The following is an 11,637-nucleotide window of genomic DNA, read 5'->3' as shown; positions in this document are numbered from 1 at the left end:
TATAATTTTCCATTAGCTAAAAAGTTTTTGATTTTTTTTATTGAAATAAAAACGTTTCAGGACTGTTTTTGTAAGAAAGTTTTTATAAGTAGAAACATTTATAGTATAAGTGCACAATGACAAGATGCTCATTAATTTTTCTTAACTTTAGTTTTTTGTTGTTGTTTCTTTTTATATGTTTATTTTGACTTTATAAAATTTGTAACTAGTTTTTGTGGTTAACTAGTTTTATATTATGTCACATCAAGATTAGCCTTTTTTTTTGCAGATATTCTGAAAGTTTTTGAATAAAAAAAAAATTAGAAACTGTAGAAAAATTTAGAAAAATGGATGGAAAGCGTCAGAAAAGGACTCTATGGAAGAAGTCTAAGGATAAAGGTAAAGTTGCACCACCAAAGCCAACATTGTGATAATATGAGGGAACTTCTTAAGATTTTCAATGCTGAAATGAGAATTGATTCTCGATTTGTCTTTCTGGATAAGTGCGTATTTAAGGCGGGGTGTGTACCAAAAAAAGTGCGTACTTAAGCGGTAGTCTACTGTACATATATTATGCTCACAAAAGATTATGAAAAATAACTCAAGTAGAACTAGATGCAATGCAAAAATTATACTTATATGAAATCTAAACTGTAAAATAAGCGAAAAAGCAATAGTATAGCATGATAAGTTAACTAAATAATATTAATTTTTTAAAATTAAATCAAAATCATTTAAAATAAAAGAAATACTGGTGTCTTTAAAAAAAAACCTTAAACTAGTTTTAGTGTGTGGCAACTCTTAAAGTTTATAAAAATTGTGTTCAATAACCTCTTGTTTAAATTTGTTTCAATAATTTATGACTACTTCAATTTTAATGTAAATGGTTTATTTTTAAATATCAAGTTATACTTTCATATATATCTCACTAATTTTTACTCATACTTTTTTTAACTAAAATTCAACTTTTGTATTTTGTTTTTACAAAGTAGCTTTTGCTTTATTTAATTTAAGATTTGTATTTCCTACTATTATTATAATTTAATAAATTAACTTTCATTAAAGTTAAATACCTCTATACAAGTATACAAGACTTACATTTCATGTGTAAACATCTAGAAAATTAAGGTTAGCAAAACCCTCCCAATCATCAGACTTCAATGAGCTGGTTGAATTAAACTTTACAGGCTATTTATCTGAAAAACATAACAAAACACTTTCTTAACATTACTTTTGAATTTATCAATTACTTAAATTATTATTTCATTGAACACTTGTTAAATTATTTGAAAACTTTAACATGTACTTTTGCACTAACAATATTTATTTTAAAAGGCTAAATAAGACACTGATTGTTTATTGAAAATAAAGGGGCTTGAATACGACACTGAAATAAAAATAGCGTTAATCTAATCAAACAGTAAAATTATAACAACCAATCAATAAGTTGAATTTTAAACAAAATAATTCTATTTATGAGTTAAGGCTATAGGGGGAGGGAGGGGTCAACGTTGATTTTTACAAGTTGGTCTTATTTTCTTGAGTTTTAACTGAGCTATGAGATAGTTTTAAATGCTTAATAAAATTCAGCTTTTAAGTTACAAGCAATCAATATTGGTTACCTCAATAGACAAAAAACAAAGAAAAAACTATTTCACTAAAAATCTTTCTTCTCCTTTACTTTTTAAGCAGCCTTTTTCAAAATTTCAAAAAATATTACTAATACTTGAGAAGATTCAATACCGGATTTTTTTTTTAAGTTTCAAAACTAAAAAAATGTTTTATTTGTTATGTCTTTATTTTTCTAAAAAATTGTCTGACCACTCTATGGCATATTGAAATAAAGGCCATAAATAATGAAGTATCCTATTACTACAGGGTAGCCACTGGTTTATGGCAGATTTTCTCCATAGTGTCTTTAAAGTTTTCCAACTTTCTTCCAGGTTATTTATAATTTCTTCCAGGTCATTCAAAGTACATCTTTTTTTGACCATTTCTAGTAGTAAAATAATCTTTATTTTAAAAAATTGTTTTTTGATAGACTTAAACAATACATTATTACTATTATTTTATCTATGTCTTACTCTATTCAGCGCTGCCACTGGTTTTTGATAAACTTCTTACAGGTTTCCTGTATTTGTTCCAGGTTTTTAAAAGTACATGTTTTTAGGTCTAACTCTAGTTAAAAGTAAAAAACTGTGTTATATAGTATTAAAAACATCAAAAAAATACTGTAAAGCTACTTCAAATAAGTTTTTTTACCAGAAAAATTTTTGATAATAACATATTTTTTTATCTATATGGTAGCTTTTTTGAGTCAAATCAAAAATTTTTTACTTAACAGGTAAAATTTGTTTAAAATTTCAAGTTTTTTTCATAATTTCTCAAATTCCAGGTTTTTTTTGCCTAAAATGTAAAATTCGAGGTTTTTTTTTGCCTAAAATGTCAAATTCAAGGTTTTTCCATGTTTCCAGGTAAAGTGATTGAGATCTTAATTGGCTAAGATTTTTTCTGGCTAAGATTCAAAAAAAGACTGAAAACGTTCTGCTTGAATAACTTCATCGCGGCTAATGTTGGCTAAAGTAAAAATTATCTAAAGTAAAAACTTGGCTAAGATTTTTTTCTGGCTAAGATTCAAAAAAATTAATAAAAAGCTAAAGTAACAATAAAAAGGCTTACAAACTGATGAAAAAATAAAAGCAAAAAACATAAATAAAAAAAATCAGTTTTAACTAATTTAAAACTCGAACTAAAAAAATTAAATCATAACAATTTAAAAAAAATCTAAACAAAAAAACTTAAGTTTTTAAACCTTATTAAATATAAATACTGTTGATGGTTATTATTTATTAAACTAAAAAAAGCTTTGAGAAAAGTCATATCACTATTGACGATTTTAAAAATAGTAATAATAAAAGTAAAGTATTTTACGAAGTACCTTTTATACATTAAATATCTATTATTAAAACTTCGCGAGTAATTGTTTTAAGAACCTTGTATATTAGGCAATCGAGTCATACACTATTGATGAATTTGAAAATAGTATTAAAAAAAGTAAAGTACTTTACAAAGTACCTCTTATACAGGAAAAATCTAATATTAAAACTTCGCGATATCTGTAAAAGTATATGTTTTAGAGCATAAAACTGTTCTTGCATGTAGAGTTTAAAAAGTAAGAACTTTATACAAATTACTATTTTAAGATAATAGAGTTTTTTTTTCTAAATTTTAAGAGGTTAATTATATCAAAGTAAAAATAATAAAAATAATTTGTTTCCATACGCCATTTTTTATAAATTAAGCTACATATACTTGTATCCTTTGTTTGATATAAACGTTTATTACCTAACTTTTATAAGTTTAGGTTTTAAATCTCTTTATATCTTGTATAAGTGAACACATAATTTAGTTTCTAAACAACTTAACAACTATTTTAAGTAAACATTAAAACTTTTGAAAAAATATATATAACTGTTACATAAATTTAAATTACATTATTTAATCAGTACAGCCGTTGACATCCTTAAATTTAAATTCGACGAATTTAATTAAAATTTTATCGCAAGCATATTTTATTTAAAGTATTTTAAAACATTTATAAAGCGATTTTGTAAAATATGTTATTAAAATTACTTTTGTTACATGAATAATCTGCGTTTAAAACTTAGTGCTGTATTAAAAAGAATTTGTTCAAGAACTAAACACTGTCCTTGCCATTATCATAACTTCCACAGTTATACTTGAAATCTTGTTAAACTATGTAAAATCATTCTTAAGTGTTACCTAACTTTACCAAAAAAACAAAATGTTTTCATATGTTGTACTTAAATATAGTTATAGTCTTTTTAAAATTACCTTTTTTACGTGCATGATCTGCTATTAAACTTAGCGCTGTAACAAAAAGCATATATTTAAGAACTTAACACTTTTTTTCTAGGGTTCATAACTTCTATATTTTTACTTGAAATCTTGTCAAACTTTGTAAAATTGTTTTTAAATGTTAACAAAACATCCCATTTAAACAAAATTTGTATATATGTTGTACTTAAAAAGTTATAGTCTTTTTAAAATTAACCTTCTTACATGAATGATCTGCTATTAAACTTAGCGCTGTAACAAAAAGCATATATTTAAGAACTTAACACTTTTTTTCTAGGGCTCATAACTTTTATGTTTTTACTTGAAATTTTGTTAAACTTTGTAAAATTGTTTTTAAATGTTAACAAAACGACCCATTTAAACAAAATTTGTATATATATTGTACTTAAAAAGTTATAGTCTTTTTAAAATTACCTTTTTTACATGAATGATCTACTATTAAACTTAGCGCTGTAACAAAAAGCATATATTTAAGAACTTAACACTTTGTTTCTAGGGCTCATAACTTCTATGTTTTTACTTGAAATCTTGTCAAACTTTGTAAAATTGTGTTTAAATGTTAACAAAACGACCCATTTAAACAAAATTTGTATATTTATTGTACTTAAAAAGTTATAGTCTTTTTAAAATTACCTTTTTTACATGAATGATCTGCTATTAAACTTAGCGCTGTAACAAAAAGCATATATTTAAGAACTTAACACTTTGTTTCTAGGGCTCATAACTTCTATGTTTTTACTTGAAATCTTGTCAAACTTTGTAAAATTGTGTTTAGATGTTAACAAAACGACCCATTTAAAAAAAATTTGTATATATATTGTACTTAAAAAGTTATAGTCTTTTTAAAATTACCTTTTTTACGTGAATGATCTACTATTAAACTTAGCCCTGTAACAAAAAGCATATATTTAAGAACTTAACACTTTGTTTCTAGGGCTCATAACTTCTATGTTTTTACTTGAAATCTTGTCAAACTTTGTAAAATTGTTTTTAAATGTTAACAAAACATCCCATTTAAACAAAATTTGTATATATGTTGTACTTAAAAAGTTATAGTCTTTTTAAAATTAACCTTCTTACATGAATGATCTGCTATTAAACTTAGCGCTGTAACAAAAAGCATATATTTAAGAACTTAACACTTTGTTTCTAGGGCTCATAACTTTTATGTTTTTACTTGAAATTTTGTTAAACTTTGTAAAATTGTTTTTAAATGTTAACAAAACGACCCATTTAAACATAATTTGTATATATATTGTACTTAAAAAGTTATAGTCTTTTTAAAATTACCTTTTTTACATGAATGATCTACTATTAAACTTAGCGCTGTAACAAAAAGCATATATTTAAGAACTTAACACTTTGTTTCTAGGGCTCATAACTTCTATGTTTTTACTTGAAATCTTGTCAAACTTTGTAAAATTGTGTTTAAATGTTAACAAAACGACCCATTTAAACAAAATTTGTATATATATTGTACTTAAAAAGTTATAGTCTTTTTAAAATTACCTTTTTTACATGAATGATCTGCTATTAAACTTAGCGCTGTAACAAAAAGCATATATTTAAGAACTTAACACTTTGTTTCTAGGGCTCATAACTTCTATGTTTTTACTTGAAATCTTGTCAAACTTTGTAAAATTGTGTTTAGATGTTAACAAAACGACCCATTTAAAAAAAATTTGTATATATATTGTACTTAAAAAGTTATAGTCTTTTTAAAATTACCTTTTTTACGTGAATGATCTACTATTAAACTTAGCCCTGTAACAAAAAGCATATATTTAAGAACTTAACACTTTGTTTCTAGGGCTCATAACTTCTATGTTTTTACTTGAAATCTTGTCAAACTTTGTAAAATTGTTTTTAAATGTTAACAAAACGACCCATTTAAACAAAATTTGTATATATGTTGTACTTAAAAAGTTATAGTCTTTTTAAAATTAACCTTCTTACATGAATGATCTGCTATTAAACTTAGCGCTGTAACAAAAAGCATATATTTAAGAACTAAACACTTTTTTCTAGGGCTCATAACTTCTATGTTTTTACTTGAAATTTTGTCAAACTTTGTAAAATTGTTTTTAAATGTTAACAAAACGACCCAATTTAAAAATGCTATGAAAGTGCTTGGATTCGTGGCAGAAAATAGGTTACAATATATGTTTCATTATTAATTGAGATTCTTAGCACTTAAGTTTGTAAATTTTATTTGCTTTTTAAAAAGTTATGTGATTTTAAAATTTATCGTTGTAGAGAGGGAGTTGAACCCTAGAAACAAAGTGTTAAGTTCTTAAATATATGCTTTTTGTTACAGCGCTAAGTTTAATAGCAGATCATTCACGTAAAAAAGGTAATTTTAAAAAGACTATAACTTTTTAAGTACCATATATATACAAATTTTGTTTAAATGGGTCGTTTTGTTAACATTTAAAATTAATTTTACAAAGTTTGACAAGATTTCAAGTAAAAACATAGAAGTTATGAGCCCTAGAAACAAAGTGTTAAGTTCTTAAATATATGCTTTTTGTTACAGCGCTAAGTTTAATAGCAGATCATTCATGTAAAAAAGGTAATTTTAAAAAGACTATAACTTTTTAAGTACCATATATATACAAATTTTGTTTAAATGGGTCGTTGTGTTAACATTTAAAAACAATTTTACAAAGTTTGACAAAATTTCAAGTAAAAACATAGAAGTTATGAGCCCTAGAAACAAAGTGTTAAGTTCTTAAATATATGCTTTTTGTTACAGCGCTAAGTTTAATAGCAGATCATTCATGTAAGAAGGTTAATTTTAAAAAGACTATAACTTTTTAAGTACAATATATATACAAATTTTGTTTAAATGGGTCGTTTTGTTAACATTTAAACACAATTTTACAAAGTTTGACAAGATTTCAAATAAAAACATAGAAGTTATGAGCCCTAGAAACAAAGTGTTAAGTTCTCAAATATATGCTTTTTGTTACAGCGCTAAGTTTAATAGTAGATCATTCACGTAAAAAAGGTAATTTTAAAAAGACTATAACTATATTTAAGTACAACATATGAAAACATTTTGTTTTTTTGGTAAAGTTAGGTAACACTTAAGAATGATTTTACATAGTTTAACAAGATTTCAAGTATAACTGTGGAAGTTATGATAATGGCAAGGACAGTGTTTAGTTCTTGAACAAATTCTTTTTAATACAGCACTAAGTTTTAAACGCAGATTATTTATGTAACAAAAGTAGTTTTAATAACATATTTTACAAAATCGCTTTATAAATGTTTTAAAATACTTTAAATAAAATATGCTTGCGATAAAATTTTAATTAAATTCGTCGAATTTAAATTTAAGGATGTCAACGGCTGTACTGATTAAATAATGTAATTTAAATTTATGTAACAGTTATATATATTTTTTCAAAAGTTTTAATGTTTACTTAAAATAGTTGTTAAGTTGTTTAGAAACTAAATTATGTGTTCACTTATACAAGATATAAAGAGATTTAAAACCTAAATTTATAAAAGTTAGGTAATAAACGTTTATATCAAACAAAGGATACAAGTATATGTAGCTTAATTTATAAAAAATGGCGTATGGAAACAAATTATTTTTATTATTTTTACTTTGATATAATTAACCTCTTAAAATTTAGAAAAAAAAACTCTATTATCTTAAAATAGTAATTTGTATAAAGTTCTTACTTTTTAAACTCTACATGCAAGAACAGTTTTATGCTCTAAAACATATACTTTTACAGATATCGCGAAGTTTTAATATTAGATTTTTCCTGTATAAGAGGTACTTTGTAAAGTACTTTACTTTTTTTAATACTATTTTCAAATTCATCAATAGTGTATGACTCGATTGCCTAATATACAAGGTTCTTAAAACAATTACTCGCGAAGTTTTAATAAAAGATATTTAATGTATAAAAGGTACTTCGTAAAATACTTTACTTTTATTATTACTATTTTTAAAATCGTCAATAGTGATATGACTTTTCTCAAAGATTTTTTTAGTTTAATAAATAATAACCATCAACAGTATTTATATTTAAAAAGGTTTAAAAACTTAAGTTTTTTTGTTTAGATTTTTTTTAAATTGTTATGATTTAATTTTTTTAGTTCGAGTTTTAAATTAGTTAAAACTGATTTTTTTTATTTATGTTTTTTGCTTTTATTTTTCATCAGTTTGTAAGCCTTTTTATTGTTACTTTAGCTTTTTATTAATTTTTTTGAATCTTAGCCAGAAAAAAATCTTAGCCAAGTTTTTACTTTAGATAATTTTTACTTTAGCCAACATTAGCCGCGATGAAGTTATTCAAGCAGAACGTTTTCAGTCTTTTAATGAATCTTAGCCAGAAAAAATCTTAGCCAATTAAGATCTCAATTAGGACCTCTACTTTCCATACAACACTAATTAATTATTATTACCAAGCTTCAATAATAAACTCCAACTGATAACAAAAATTGCCCCTTAGGAGAAAACATAAAATTTTGAAATTATTACACTTTGAGAAGTCCTGCCATGTTAAAGATTTCTTAAGGTTATAAAAACATTCTAAACCCTACCCTTTGCAAAGCATATATAAATATTTTTCAAATGACCTTAATAATTAAATTAGACTTCATCATTTAATTAATCTTTGAACTATTTCCAACTACATTAAAATAGTAATTTTAAACCAACATGTTTTTAGTTATTGTCTATCATGAAACAAGTTTTCAAAAATATAAACTTCTGTTATAAATTTCAAATAAGATGAAGAGTTAGTTTTTCTTATTCTAGTTAGGGACTTTTTAAGATATGTTTGGTTTATAGGAGAGCAACAAAATTTTTAAACAGTGTAATGAATGTTAGTTTTGCAAAAAAAAAAACAGATCATTTAGAAAAAAGTATAAGTTTATGCTAAAGACAGGGAAGTGTTTATGACTAATTACTAGTGCGAACGCTGAAAAACAAAAAAGAAAAAAAAAGTTTAAACCATTATATTAAAATCTTGTTTAACCAGATATTTTAAACCGTTTTTTTCAGTGTCCAAGACAATGAGAACTTTTTTTTATTCAGACAGTAAATTATAATTAATAAGTATAACTAAATTATTGTAAAAAATACAATATTGCTTATACTGTCTTAAATATAAACATATAACATGCTTTCGATTCACTAGTACTTTAGTTTATTAAAACATTTTCAAGCGATAAACGGCTGAAATTATAAAAACACACTTAATAGTAACTAATTTTTAAAGCAAACAAAATTAGATAAATATTTAAACTTAAACTTTTAGGATATATGAATTTATAAACAATTCATTCTATCAAACAATTAATTATCATTTTTAAAACTAAGATTCTACTAACTAACAACTCATATATGCATACAAGTAAACAAGCCAAAACACAATGTACAAAAATCCTCTTTTCCTAAAAGACCTAAAATACCAAGTTCTTAAATATTAAATCTTCATAAATTGTTTTATTGAAGTTAATTATTGCATTTAAACTCTTTGTCCATAAACTTTTTTGTAGTCTAAGTTTTTTAATTCAGGTTGTTCTAAAATTGTTTAATAATTTCTCTATATTTATTACTCCCATTGTAACAAGTAAACATTATTGTCGATATTTACGTCATTTAAAAAATATCTTATTAATAACACTTTAAAAAGTAGTGCTACACCATTTTTAAACGCCTGATTAAAGTTATGAAGAAGATTGTTGTATAGTTTTATCGAAAAGTGTTGGAGAAATGTTTGTGCGTAATTTCCGAAAAAATAGTTGATCTATATTATTAACTTACTTTTTTCTAAAATTAAAGAACATGATTCATTATAGAAGAAAAGTTTTTAAAATTAGAAAGTTTCTTTTCTCTATTTGATTATAATATTTAGAATAATTCGTTATTATCTTTAAATAATTTTGTCAGTTGTTATAGTTACAATTATCTAAGAAACTAAGATTCTACTTATAAAATGTTCTTAAATTCAAGCTGTAAGGAGTTTTCCGATTAAAAATAAACAAAACTTGTTGTCAAAATTTGTTTTATTATTCAAAAATATATAAATTCAAATAATTAGACTTACAATGAAAAAATAAAACAAAATAAGTCTTATAAACGACATAATTACTGACTCTAGAGCTTACGTACCTTGTAAGTTTAATCATAAAATATATCTTATATCAAATTTGAATAAATCTGATACTTGTTATTTTTGTTTAAATAATCATTTATAAAAGAAGTACATAAAAAGTTATATACAAAAGTAAATCACTTAAGTAATACATAACTCAACAAATATTCAAAGTTTTCTAACATTAACTAATTTGATAAAAAATAAAATCTGCTAACACTAAAGATATTTAGAATTGTATTCAGAAATTGTCTCAAGATAATCATGAACAATGCTTCTCTGTATTTGACATTTCAGTTCTGATTGTTCTTCTTTACTTAATTTTTTATGATGATTACGTATATGATTATTTCGAGTAGAAGCTTGAGTAAACCAATTTCCACATTCTGCACATCCATAAGGTTTTTCTCCTAAGTGAATTCTGAAATGTTCAACTAAATGGCTTTTCCGAGAAAATTTCTTTTTGCAAATATCACATTCATGAGCTTTTACTTTTCTATGAGTCAACATATGTTGTTTTAAATTACCTTTTAGAGAAAACTTCTTTTCACAAACTTCACACTGATGTCCTTTTATTTGATTATGAACTAACATATGTGCTTTTACATAGTGTTTTAGAGCAAAACTTTTGTCACAAATACCACATTTGAAAAGTTTTTCTTTGGTGTGAGTAACTCTATGTTGTTTTAAGTTGTGTTTAAGTGCAAAATTCTTATGACAAACATGACATTGAAAATCTTTTTTACCACTATGTACCAACATGTGAGTTGTTAAATTACCTTTAATCTTAAATTTTTTGTCACAAACACCACATTTGTATGGTTTTGCTCCTGTATGAATTCTTAGATGAACATTCAGACTATGCTTTGTTTTGAAACTCTTTTCACACACTTTGCATTGGAAACTTTTTATTATCGAATTAGATATGTTTCTCTTATCATTTACCATATCTAATACAACTATCTGAAAATAACTATGTGAATGCAAAAGTAAATCTTTAAGTTTTTTTTTCTCATACTATATCATACTTTATTTGACTATATTCTTGTGTTATTAGCTCCATACCTACTTGTTTTGTGATAAACAAAGTTATAAATAAAGTTATAATCATAGTGCATAAAGTTATCTTGAACTAATTAATATATTAGTTAGAGATAAGTTATAACATACTGTATAAGAGAAATTAGGCACACAACTAACTTCCAAGATAACTTTTAAATAAACCTTCAATTTCCTTTATTTTTACTTACTTTTAATTTATTTAATACATTTTAAATGAAAAAAGCTGTAAATTAAAAAAATATTAAAATTATTGCTACAACTTTAAATAAAGAAATTCAAGTTGATAAAAATAAAGAAATTTGAGAAATATTTTTTTTCTCCATCGAAAAAGTTTGTAAAATATTTTTAACTGATAAAAAAAAACAATCAAACATTGCCACAAAAACACTTAGTTTACACAAACTACAGACAAGCAAACTAATATTAATAAAAAATGCAAGCAAATAAATAACATATTTTTAATTTATTACTAAGTGTTTTATATCAAACACTATTTTCAGTTTTATTCAAGTTTAGTTTCGAATTTATTTATTAACCCATAAGTTGCCTTTAAATTAAAACTTTTTTTCAGCTTGTTCTAAAATCATTACTCCAT

Source organism: Thalia democratica, chromosome 6, assembly GCF_965202585.1.
Source record: "Thalia democratica chromosome 6, ktThaDemo2.hap1.1, whole genome shotgun sequence".
NCBI lineage: Eukaryota > Metazoa > Chordata > Thaliacea > Salpida > Salpidae > Thalia > Thalia democratica.
This window is presented reverse-complemented; position numbering follows the sequence as displayed.